We start from the raw sequence: 12,937 nt of genomic DNA, 5'->3' as shown, positions 1-12,937 counted from the left end.
TTTCAAAAACGGTGACACTTTTACCAGAAAATTTTTTGTTTATCAGGGAGCTCACCCCCCCACCTACCTTCCCCTAAAGTTTGGCACGTTACGTCTGGGAGACCCTGTATAACAGCCTTATTGTCCCTAAACTTACCTCATCTCTCTATGCCTCTATTTTATTCGTTTCTTATCCCTACTATCTTTTCATATTATAAGTTCACGTTCACTATTCTCTCTAAGTGTTTGGGGTTGATTTCATCTATCTCCAGCTGCGGCTCTGGTCAGTGCCTCAGGTCTACCACGAGCGCGCTTTGCCAGTCTCCGCATTCTATGGCAGGCCCTTCGCAGCTCAGCAATTCGGTCGTTCCACCAGTATACCTGGTTTTTACCTAACCATGCTCTCCTCTGTGGCATTGAGGCTTTGCAGCTTTCTTCGACCAGCTTAGTACAAGACTCCCTGTTGTGGATCTCTCCCGTTGTGGGTGAAATACCTTGGGAATCTGCTAGGAGTGACGTATCGAACTTGCGAACATCGACCCTAGACGGGTTCCATCCTGGTTTCCTGCGAGGGATACTGCGTGTTTGCCCTCGCGTTATGTCAGTGACTTGGAAGGTGATGTAGTTGTGGTCGCTACCACTCAGGTCTTCCATCATTCTCCATCCGTCAGCCCTTCGAAGAAGGCTTTCTGAGACCAGGGTTATGTCAGGGATAGAGTATCCAAAACCCGGCCTTCGATATGTAGGGGTCGTTCCGGTGTTGAGGATGGTCAGGCCAATGCGGGCTGCCATTTCAAGGACCAGTCTTCCCCTGGTGTTTGTTTGGGGCATACCCCATTCCACGCCTCTCGCGTTGAAATCTCCAGCAACAATCCGGCCACATGGTTATATCGCGCAATTCGTCTTCAAGGTCTTCGAGCTTTTCCCTAAAGACAGGGACTGTGTCGTTTGGAGACAGGTAGCAGCTCACCAGAGTGATATGCGCCATTTTAACCCTGACGTAGCAGCGTCCGACCCCGCTGCTCTCTGCGCGATGGTTGGGGTTAGCAACCCATATCGCGGCCGAGCCTGATTGGTCAACATGCCAGGTTTCCTTTGCTCTATAGGGTTCACTGATGATGACAGCGTCTGCTCTTTGTTCAAGAACCAATTGGTCCAGCAGGTCATCAGCTACCCTACTCCTGTTCATATTGCCTTGTATAAATTTAATCGTATTCTCCCAAGCTTTGTCTTAGCCTCAGCAAGGGCATCCCTGAAGGTGATTGGCATTTTTCTGTCCATCTCCTGCCGAGCACAGGTAGCAGCTTGGGCTTTCTTTACATGCAGAGGCTATGTGGCCCTGCTAACCGCATTTCCAGCATGAACTGCTTCTGTCTGGGCCTTTGCATGCCGCCTTTTTGTGGCCATACCCCAGACAGCGGAAACACCTTTGGGCATCCGCGTGCTCTCGGACGCGGCAGATAATCCAACCTACTCGCAGCTTCCCCTTCACAATAAGAGTCCGGTCTGGCAGTTCGTCGATTTCCACCACAGCCATTCTTTGTTCTCGCGAGTTTACAGCGAGGAGAGAGACGCGAAGTTGGCCATTCATCATGTCTCCTAACTCCCCGCGTATAGCGTTCTCCACTTCTGGGGCCGTGGTTAGGCAGTCCATGCCCAGAACTTCTAGACGTAAACGTCTAGTGAGAATACGGGCGTCTCCAAGCTGGCCAATGGCAGTGCACACATTTTCCTTAAATGCTGAGTGGTCGCCACAGCGCTCCATTTCGATGAGCACGGCGCCTTCGCGGGTTTTCCGAACAGATCGAATTACGGCCTCCGTCTTCTCGGGTTGGAGCTTACCACGTATCGTTCCCAGCACCTCTGCATAGGTTTTGCCTTCAGCTGGCTTAATGATTAATTTGGCGAGACTCTTCTTTTTTTCTCACCCTCTTCTTTTTTTTTGCGGCTGGTCGCCTCGCCCTTATTGACCAAGGGTTCACCTGGCGCTGGCCCTGGCTTGGGCTTTCTGCTTTTTCCAACCGTTTTCCATTGATTATCTGGTACGGTTTCCTGTGCATTAATATCTTTATTTCCATTATTATTATTATTACCATTATTAATAATAATCTTATTACTACTATTATTATTATAGTTAGTGTTCTTTTTCTTTTCCGGCTCGCTTGTAGGGGAGTCGGATCGAGTTTGACCTCTCTTTTGCGAGCCAGGGCCAGCCTTCCGCACCTCGCAAAGGGTAGACCCCTTCCGGCGCTGCTCTCGGAGGTAGCTTAATATATTTAAGCTCTCCTCGATTTGGGCCATACCCGTTTTTATGTCCATGGACACATTCTTCTGATTAGAGACAGCGCTCTGCATCTTCTTCAAGACGAGCCGAATCTGGGCCAATTGCTCATCTTCATTGCCTTGTTCGAGTACTCTACCATGAACACTTCCAGAGATATGCAGTATGAAAAATTCGGTTTGTATGGGAGGTTCTACGCCCCCTTTTCCAATAACCAAAATTTTTCTCCATGAGTGTGCGACTGTTTTCATATATTTCCATACCATGTTCGAGTACTCTACCATGAACACTTCCAGAGATATGGAATATGAAAAATTCGGTTTGTTTGGAAGGTGTCACGCCCCCTGCGCCTGCGGTAGGAAATATATTTTACATCCGATTCTCATACGTACCATATATACACAAAAAATTTCATACAGATCAGGAGGTGCCACGCCCCTTTTGCCAATAGCCCCAATTTTTCTTCATGACTATGCTATTGATTTTATATATCTTGTATTTACCAAGTTCCAGTACTTTACCATGAATACTTCCAGGGATATGCAGTATGAAAAATTCGGTTTGTACGGGAGGTGCCAGGCCTCTTTTTCCAATAGCACTAATTTTTCTTCCATGACCATGTGATTCAGTGGCGTAGCCAGGGGGGATTGGGGGGATGGTTGCCCCCCCTTTCGTCAGTGAAATTAAACTTTATTATTTGAATTAATAACACAATACTATTTTACCCTTCCGATTTATAATTTTTTTATTTCAGACTGATGACAAATTATCTTTTAATGAATATATAAAATCATCAGTTGGTGGATTATGTATTTGAATATTTGCGAAATACACTAGGCCATTTTGCTTAATTCCCCACAGTGTTGGGAAATAATCTATAATCTATACAAAAACTGCACTTTTCGACTGTAAATTGTATCGACTTTTTAATTTGCTCATATGCATGCATGTATACGTAGATTCCCTTCAAGACCAATGCTTTGAAGGTATTCACGGGAAAGTTTATGTATGTACATTTACATATTTTACACTTTTAACATAAATGTCAAGGCAGATATTTTAAGATACACTTCTTAACAAACACATTTTTTTAAGTTATTATGAATGGATAAAAGAGACATCTTCTTTGAATTCAGTACTAAAACTTGACATTTAAAGTGCTTATCAAAACTTTATACATGTTAACTACAGCGTGGCGACGAATAACTGTTACCTCTGTTTTTTTGAGAAATAAAAGGGTCCTTTATAGATTTTGCGAAAAAAGTATTTTATTGTTAACTTTCCACAGATTTTACTTTAGTTGTATAAATTAGTTTTTACATTTTAATCCTTATTTACATTTGCCAGCAGTGTAAACTTTGAGAGAAAAGTTCATTTGGCACGCAGGTCTTCTTCAGTTAATCTATTCCATGTCTTTTGTAACCATAGGCAAATTTTCTCCATTTTGAGTCCCTTATACTCCCCTTTTTGTCCAACATAAGGCCTCATACTTAAAAATCGAATAGACTCGGAACTGGTGACTAGGACGGGCATTCATTCGACCAACCTTATACAGTTTTTTTTCTTTTTTGTATTTTTTTGTACAAAGCCTAAGAAAAAATACACCTGAAAAAGACTTGCGTGCGAAATGAACTTTTCTCTCAAACTGCTTAACATCTGTAACATCTGCCTTAATTTACATTTTTGTCTGCTGGTTTTTTTATTGTTGTTGTAGTGACTTCAAATCGTTATGAGAGTGGGAGTAGGGATGTACCAACAAGAATATACAACAAAAGGATGAAAGTCGTTAGAACTTGGAAATTTAGCGGTGGCTGAAATACAAAGTGTTACACCATGCTACAATTTGCTCGTCACTGTATGTAGTATGAAAAATTCGGTTTGTATGGGAAAACGAAGTAATGCATACATGAACAGTTTCGATTCAAACCGAAGTAATGCATTTGGGAAAAACGAAGTAATGCATACATGCACAGTTTCGGGTGAAACCCGAAATAATGCATATGGGAAAAAAGAAATAATGCATACATGCACAGTTTCGGTTCAAAACCGAAATAATGCATATGGGAAAAACGAAGTAATGCATACATGCATAGTTTCAGTAATGCATACATGCATAGTTCAGTTGAAAGTGAAGTTTTTCGTTAAACTAGTTTTTGCCTCGTTCGTGCAGCATTTTTTATTAGTTGCGTTCCCTAACTCCCGAGAAGTTGTCAGAAGTTGCAAGATTTTACCCGAAGAATTTTTGCTGATAAAATCTGGTAAAGTGTCAAATCATCAGCTGTTCAACGTTATCAAAATGAAATCAATGTTGAATACGCAAAAAAGTACGTCTGCATTTTGACCTTATTAAATACATCGTAACGAAAAAAGATAAAGTTTTGTCAGTGTTTTTGTTAACCATTCTTATTTTTTATACACTAAGGCCCATGTAAAATAATTTCGATGTAAAATAAATTCGGGGTGTTTATGCATTTTATTAAATGCTTTATTTCCTGTATGTATTAGTTTAATCTTTTCAGTTTTTGTTCAACAATTTTTATTGAGCTTGAGGCCGTTTTTAATGAAAAACTTATTGTGGAAAAGCAACAATAATTTGAAAAAAATGGTAGAAGTGATAGCTATTTCGGAAATCACCACATTTCCTCATAAGACTTCTTTCAGTAGGATTCGAACCGACGATCCCACTGACTCAGCCAGTTGCCTACCCATGTGCTAAGTTCACCTTGTAAATTATCGTGGGTTTTTTCCCACTTTTTCATTTGCTAAGCCAACACAATCAAGCGCAGCTATTCCGCTTCATTTCACACTTGAACATATGGTTGTTGGTTTTTGTTAATAATTCTATTTCTAGAATGTTTAACTTTTAGGTTTGCTCGTCCTTAAGTTATTTGTTTTTTGTTATTATGGCCTTATAACAATTATATTCAACAATTTTTATTGAGCTTCAGGCCAAACTTCAGGAAAAACTTATATCTACTTATCCTTATCCACAATAAGTTTTTCATTAAAACGGCCTTAAGCTCAATAAAAATTGTTGAACATAATTGTTATAAGGCCATAAAATAACACATGATAAAGAGTGAAATGCAGCGTAATAGCTGCGCTTGATTGTGTTGGCTTAACAAATGAAAAAGTGGCAAAAAGCAACGATAATTTACAAGGCGAACATAGCACAGTGCGTAGGCAACTGGCTGAGTCAATGGGGTCGTCGGTTCGAATCCTACTGAAAGAAGTCTGATGAGGAAATGTGGTGATTTCCGAAATAGTTATCACTTCTACCATTTTTTCAAATTATTGTTGCTTTTCCACAACAAGTTTTTCATTAAAAACGGCCTCAAGCTCAATAAAAATTGTTGAATATAATTGTTATAAGGCCATAAAATAACAAAAAACAAATTTTCAGTTTTTGTATACATTTGGTTTAACTCATAAATGAAATAAACCAATAAACTTTTTTCAGATAAGTTGAGTGCTGTTTGAGATCACTGAATAAATTAACTAAAACCACTTTTACAATAAATCTAACAAAACCTTAAAATAAATTTATAAAACTATAGAACAAACTTAATTTTTTAGGTAAAAATCGTTATTCTATTTTTGTCCAGAAAAGTCGAGGAACGAAACTATTATTTGAAATCTATATATATAAATGTGAATGCACGGTCAAAAATTTGGGTTTAATTTTTAAACCGCGCTGGGACTACTGCCTTTTTTAATCTTTTATAGTCTACTTTTTAAACCAGTCAATAGTTTTAAGCAATTTTTAATATATTCTGGTTTAAATTTTAGTCCAAAAAGTTCGTGGTTTAAAAATCAAACCAAAATGTTTTAATTCTAATTTCTAGGTTTCTTATATAGAGAATTTGGTTTAAAATCTAAACCTAAATAGAAAATGTTTGCACACAGCGAAATGTGGTGTTGATTCAAACTCAACATATGAAAGCACATTTACATGCGTGGCTGTAGCTGAGTGTGCAAAGATGCTTGATACAATTGGTTGCTACCAAGGCTACTGGGTTCAATCCTTTTTATTTTTTATTCTTAATTATGAAAATGTTTGGGTTTAAATTTAAACCGAACTGTTTAAATTCTAAACCCAACATATGTGCTCTCTTTTTTTAAACTTGGAATGTTTGTATTTGAAACTGAATTTAGTTTGGTCATATATGTAGTCCAAAAAGTTTAAAATTAAAACCGAAATTTTTAACCGTGTGTCTGTTTGCTTATTACCTTATAAGTTTTGAACCAGGACACGGAATCGCACGAAACTTTTCACACTTATTTGTTTTTATCACAGGAAGGTTATAGGTGTGGGTTTATTTGTAAATATGATCCCAATTTTGCGAGGGGGCGTAGTACCTCCCGTAGGCCTACAAATTTTTAATCAGCTATAACTTGGGAACCATAAGTCACATGAACTGGAAATTTGGTATGCAGGCATATCTATGGTAGGTGCTTATATATAAATGACTTTGTAGGAGGAGGCGTGGCATATCCCACAGTCGTAGAATTTTTAATCAGCCATTTGGTATTATCAGCCATAACTTGGGAACCACAAGTCACATGACTCCTTTAATTCCTTTTGATATGCTCTTCGAATTAAAAATACCTCAGTTTCCAGTTCGCCTAGCTTTTGCAATGACAATAAACAAGAATGCTTTAAAGTGAAACCCGAAACTTTATCGAAAATAAAATGTGCGATAATTGTATTGGAAAATGCATTTATGTTAATAGATACTTTGGAGTATTAAAAAAATGCTACGAAATCATATTAGAGTTATTATTCGTAAGAAATTAGATAGTATTTATTCTATTATATAATTTATTGGAGATATTTTAACCTAACTAAAAACACCTGCAGTCCCAAAAAATTATAATTGCATTTCATTCCATAGCACCCAAGCTATACAGCTGTCCTACCATATGCTGCTATCACGGCTATAGTAAAATTAGAGCAGAAAGAGAGTATAATATCTTTTCATAAAGTATTTTTCATGTTTGTATAAAGCCGTGGGGCGAAACCCGCGGGCAAAAGCTAGTAACCAATAAACCCGAACAACGCGCTCTGAATAAATTTCTTAGAATAAACAGTGAATGACGATAGTGTAGTTTAACAAGCAGGATTGAATCTAGACGAATTCATGCAACGAAAATTACAATAACAAATTATACGCACAACTACAGCATGAATTTCCACAAATGAACAAAATCCAGCTGTTCAGAAACGCCATCTTGAATGAATCCTTCTTGGATTGAATGGATTGATTATAATAATTAATGATTATAATTATTGAAAGAGATGAACGAATATACACATGCATATGCATTTTTATTATCTTCCTTTTATTAGCTCGGGATGTAACTATATAATATTGATGCGCCTAAAAGATGCAGCGATTTCTATTCTCAAGTTACATACCTGATGACAGTACGAATGGCAATTATAATAGGGAGGTTTTAGTTTTTTAAACTATAATTTTATTATAACGTGTTCCCACGAGCAATTCGCTTTGAGCTTATATTTGAGGTATTCATTTAACGATTTATGTAGCAAAAAAGTACTTTCTTCGTATAAATGCAAAATTTTGGAAAAACCCGCAGTTCCAATTTTGGAATCAAAAACAAAGTATTATATGCAAAGAAAAGTATAGATACGACCGGTACACGTTCATATTTGTGTGTATCTTCGGTACTTACGAAGAAATAAGCGTGTTCACAAGCTAACCGCAACACAACATGACGTTAAACAAAATGTGGTATGTCCAAAATATTACCAGTCGATTTAAAAAATTGGCAGGAAACTGCAGCGGCGAAAACTCTCGTGCAGTAATTTAAGTTTTTGGTCTTTCGCTCGTTTTACACATACATATGTATACAGGGGGTCCCAGAAGTAACCTGCCAAACTTAAGGAGAAGGCAGGTGGGGTGGTGAGCTCTCTGATAAACAAAAAATTTTCAGGTAAAAGTGTCACCATTTTTGAAATATTTAAATTTTTTTGAATTAAAGAAAAATCGTGCCTTTTCATGTATTTTCTTTAACTGCATCTACAAAAAAGGATATATTTAGTAAATTTTTTATGTAAAATACTTTCAGATAGTTGCTTCTCCATACTCAAATGCAATGTAGTTAAAATATATTAAGGAACCATTATAAAATTAGCACTATATTGCGATTTTTAACTTTTTGATATTTTCTTCCCCAACTTTGACTATCTCTGGTGAAAAACAAATGTACTGAGCTATAACTTTACATTACAAAAAAAAAATGCTCATTTAATAAAGATTTTAGAAAGGTGCCACTCTTACTGTTTCGAATAGAAAAAAAACGTTATAGCCGCTTTTGTGGGTAAAGGACTGAGACACGCTAGAATGTATTTAATAGATTTAAATTTAAGTTGGTCTTGTTACCGACCAATGACATGCTAAATAGTACAAAGGTACATTATTGCTTGCTCCTGACATTATTTTGTGTTACTTACCGGAAATAATGAAAGTGGATTTTGTGGAATTGGACCCTTCGAACATTGTGTTATTTATACTATGAATATGCGGATATTCACCTAATTTACGGTGAAGCTTGCTGTAATCCAAGAGCTGCTTAAAGACTTTATGCAGAGCGATACCCCAATCGTCGGCATCCGGGCCGTGAAGTATTCGCCCGGACCCATAGAGAAATATATGAAGGTAAGTGATTTTTACACCTTTCTTGTTTGAAGCCATTCTTCTTTTAACTATAATTTTTAACTTTTTTAAGGTCGCATACCTGGAAGGCGTGGCGGCAACGGTAGATGTTAAAATTGTGTTAGAGGAAGTGGAACTAGGTCCATCGACTTCAGGGAGAATGATGGAAAGACGGACTGGAATACCAAACACTACAGTTCACAAGGCTTTAAAATACCATCCCTACCACATTCAACGTGTTCAGGCTTTACAAGAGAGAGATTACCTGTCTATGGTTAGATTTTGCAGTGAAATGTTGCGAATGTATGATTCAGACCCCAACTTTTTTAATAAAATAATTTGGAGCGATGAATCATCATACAAACGTGATGGTTATTTTAATTTACATAACCTTCACAGTTAGCAGATAGACAATCCTCACGAAATAAGATAAGATCGCGGTATTTTTAATTGTCAGATATTGGGACCTGTAGAACTGCCGCCAACGCTCAACTCCCACAGTTATTTAAAGTTCCTTCAGGAAAGGCTTCCAACTCTTTTAGAACATGTACCCTTAAACCTGCGGCGAAGACTATGGCAGTAAAATGACGGATGACGGAGTAAGAGCTCATTTAGACAAAACTTATCCTCGCCGATGGATTGGACGATACGGGCCAATCACGTAGCCCGCTCGATCGCCAGACTTGAATCCATTAGATTTTTTCTACTGGGGCTGTTTTAAGGACAAAATTTATTCAAAAACATCTCAAAACGAAGAGCATTTGCGGGAACAAATAAATGGAGCTGCTGCTGAGATAGCCCAATTGAGTTTAAGATCTCTAAAAGCGTCTTTTCTTAAAAGGTGCCGAGCTTGTATTAGAGTAGAAGGTCGCCAATTTGAGCATATTTTATCAATAAACGAATAAATTTTTCTTCAAACAACTCATGTATGTTTTATTTCACGTGAACCCATCCTTCACAAAAAATATTGATAGATATAGCCCTTGTTATTGACTCTAGTCCGAATCCCGGTAAGTAACATAAAATAATGTCAGGAGCAGGTAATAATGTACCTTTGTACTATTTAGCATGTCATTGGTCGGTAACAAGAGCAACTTAAATTTAAATCTATTAAATACATTCTAGCGTGTCTCAGTCCTTTGCCCACAAAAGCAGCTATAACTTTTTTTTCTATTCGAAACAGTAAAAGTGGCACCTTTCTAAAATCTTTATTAAATGAGGAATTTTTTTTATGTAATGTAAAGTTATAGCTCAGTACATTTTTTTTTCACCAGAGATAGTCAAAGTTGGGGAAGAAAATATCAAAAAGTTAAAAATCCCAAAATACTCATAATTTTGTGATGGTTCCTTAATATATTTTAACTACATTGCATTTGAATATGGAAAAGCAACTATCTGGAAGTATTTCGCATAAAAAATTTACTAAGTATAGCCTTGTTTGTAGATGCAGGTAAAGAAAATACATGAAAAGGCACGATTTTTCTTTAATTCAAAAAAAATTAAATATTTCAAAAACGGTGACACTTTTACTTGTAAAATGTTTGCTTATCAGGGAGTCCACCACCCCTCCTGCCTTCTCCTCAAGTTTGGCAGGTTACTTCTGGGACACCCTGTATACTGGCATACTGTAGTACGTAGCAAATTATTCTTAAAATTATCTCCTATTTCATGCATCTCAGTTAAGCTTTGGTTTCAAGAGAAATTTCTTGACGCTTTTTCCAATTAAAGGGATTATTAGTGATTTTTACTAATTACTTGCCCTTGGAAAATTCGGAAATTTTTTGATTCACATGAATGCGATAATAAAAAAAACAAATTTACTACGGGAATTGAGTTTTTCCCGATTTTCAGAGTTATTTACTCCTAAATCGCATTTTAGTAGTAACCAGCCGCACGCCCTCGCAGTAAATATGTACGTACATGCAATGTTTACACTTTTTCTGCGATGCTAAATTTACAGTTAAGTAGCGTGTATTCGCCGCATCGGCATCGCCGATTATTAACATGTTACCGTTTTATGTAATCGTGCAACTCTCCAGCGTCTACATGTACAGCCAAGCTGCACTTTAGGCATTGGCCAGCCCTCTATGTAAGCAGTGTTGGCACTAATCGATTGATTTTTTAATCAATTAGTTAATTCGATTAAATTTAATCCGATTACAGTTAGTCATGATTAATTTTAATCGGACTAAACATGTAATCGTAACCGCGATTAAAAAAATTAATTTTTAATCATTAACCCTTAATTTGATTAAGTAGGTTTGGTGATTAATTAATTTATGGTGGAATTTTCCTGTGCACACAAAGCCAGTTAATCGGGTATGGCTAAGTCGGATTTCCTCATCAATCTAAGCAATTTGGTGTGCATTTTCATTAAGATCTATACCAACAGACGTTTTACAAACTAAGTTTTAATATCCCTCTGCTCATGTGCGCTGGGTTGTAAAAGTTCCCAGTTTATTTATTACTTATAACAATAATTATATTTTTTTTTTATATTACGTGCTTTTTATAAGCGTAAACACACAAAATAATTACTATAACTGGTGTTTGGTTTCAAATTCGGATAAACTAGACAACTTAATCAGATTTTCTTTTTAATTGGATTAACGATTAATGATTAAAATTAATTAATAGTAATCGCAGCCAGCGATTAACGATTGAAAAAATTTAATCATTAATCGTACAGTTGATTACGATTAATTAATTTTAATCGGCAATCATGATTAACATTTTAATCGTTAATTTTTAATCGTTAGTCAGATTAACATTTTTCAAACACTGTATGTAAGTACTTCCAAATTAGTTTGGCAATGCAAGTCTCGACTAAATTATGTTGGTAAAGATAACGAGATTGCTTTACTCTGGGTGTCGGGCAACTCGGCAGTGCCTGGAATGAGACATCTGACCCTTTGGCCACAGTTGGCTTAGACCAGGCATTCCTCGATCCGCAACCAGTTACAGCACTTCCCACTTCGACTATCGAAGCCACCATCAGAAACTGGGTGGATACTTCGCTCAGCAATGACTGGGAGCCATCGAGTGGATGCAGGTGGGAAAAACTCATCTTGCCTTCAATCTCAGGTCAATCTTGTCTTTTCCTCTTACTGAAAACACGGGACTGCTGACTGGTCGCTTCACGTGGCACAAACACCTGACTGTGATAGGCGTAAATGGCAACTCCATTTGTCCATTCTGCTTTGAAGAGGATGAGACGGTGGAACACTTTTTGAGCTTCTTACTTGCTTGTTATCATCGATTTATCTAGATTCGGTCCTTCCTTTTTTGTCTGTTTCTGAATTTGAAGTTTGGCGTAAAAAGCTTTGCAAGTTTGTGTTTTAAAAATGCGAGTGACGAATATTTTTCGCATCACTTTAAAACTTGGAACGATAGAAATAACAATGATTTTTAATATTTTTATTGAGCTTTGTACCACGATTGTTTATTAGGAAAAACTGAAAAAGCAACAAAGTCTAAGCGGTAGAAGTTATAGCGGCTATTTCGAAGATCAGACTTCTTTTTTCTAGATTTCAGCAGGGATCGAACCTGCGTTACCGTATTCAAAGTCGTAGAAGCGTTAACCACTGAGCTATGTATATCCCGTAAACTCTTGTTGCTAATTCATTTCCTTATTCAACCAACTACTATCAAGTGCAGCTGATTTGCCGCTATTTAAACTCGACAGCGTGGTGACTTTGTTGCTTTTCAATTTTTCCTAATAAACAATCGCGGTACAAAGCGCAATAAAAATAAAATGTTAATAAGCCACAATAACATTGACAAATACATAGTATAGGAAGAGCCTGCCTGAAACTGTACAAAAAAGCAAACGGATGGAATTGACAACAACAACCACGCAGTCGAGTTTAAATAGCGGCAAATCAGCTGCACTTGATAGTTCGATTCAGTTCAGGTTCGATCCCTGCTGAAGTCTAGAAAATAGAAGTCTGATGAGGAGATGTGGAAAATAGCTGCTATAACTTCTACCGCTTAGACT

At 37.1% G+C, this 12,937-nt stretch overlaps 1 protein-coding gene across 5 annotated transcripts in view; it reads right to left on the bottom strand.

Annotated features, from left to right (window-relative positions):
- LOC118744102 (anaphase-promoting complex subunit 2) overlaps positions 1-12,937 on the bottom strand; it is a 508,470-nt gene that overhangs the window by 110,625 nt on the left and 384,908 nt on the right. The window lies entirely within an intron of this gene.

The sequence above is a fragment of the Rhagoletis pomonella genome, unplaced genomic scaffold (assembly GCF_013731165.1).
Source record: "Rhagoletis pomonella isolate Grant_MI unplaced genomic scaffold, Rhpom_1.0 Rhpom_scaffold_00008, whole genome shotgun sequence".
Taxonomy (NCBI): Eukaryota; Metazoa; Arthropoda; class Insecta; order Diptera; family Tephritidae; genus Rhagoletis; species Rhagoletis pomonella.
This window is presented reverse-complemented; position numbering and strand designations above follow the sequence as displayed.